Source organism: Coregonus clupeaformis, chromosome 4 (assembly GCF_020615455.1).
Source record: "Coregonus clupeaformis isolate EN_2021a chromosome 4, ASM2061545v1, whole genome shotgun sequence".
NCBI lineage: Eukaryota > Metazoa > Chordata > Actinopteri > Salmoniformes > Salmonidae > Coregonus > Coregonus clupeaformis.
In genome coordinates this window covers 22,655,497-22,656,025 of record NC_059195.1, presented here as the reverse complement: position 1 = coordinate 22,656,025, position 529 = coordinate 22,655,497, and positions in this window count along the sequence as shown.

Sequence of the window (529 nt, the reverse complement as noted above, 5' to 3'; positions counted from 1 at the left end):
AGCACCAATGTGTTCCTGCACTTAAAGCACAGCAACCCCCCACCCTCACTAAAACCTGTGTGTGTGTGCAGGGATCATCCAGCATGCTCTTAACCTGATTTAACACTGATTTGGGGTCAGATTATCCTTACTGCTTCTGGCATGCAGCTCAATAATCAGGAGAACCAGTGACTTGATCACAACAGGGTTGTGTTCAGTAGGCACAAAACAGGAGGAATGTTGAAACAGGGCCCAGGGGTACTACCCAAACTTGCCCAATAAGAATGCTCATCTTCATTTTACATTGCAAAACATTTGGCTAAGTTGTGCACTATTGAACACAACCCTGATTTGATAGAGAGAGGAATTCAAAAATTGAGACAAGTGAAACAAGGTGTTTTAACAATAAAATCTCTTCAAATGAACTGAAGCCCATCAAATCTCAGCCAATGCCAATTTAGCTGCTCCTCTCCGCAGCCACTCCAGGCAATAGCCTGTCCTACATTTATAACACAAGTCTTAGAAAACATGCTTGATTTTTATAATACGG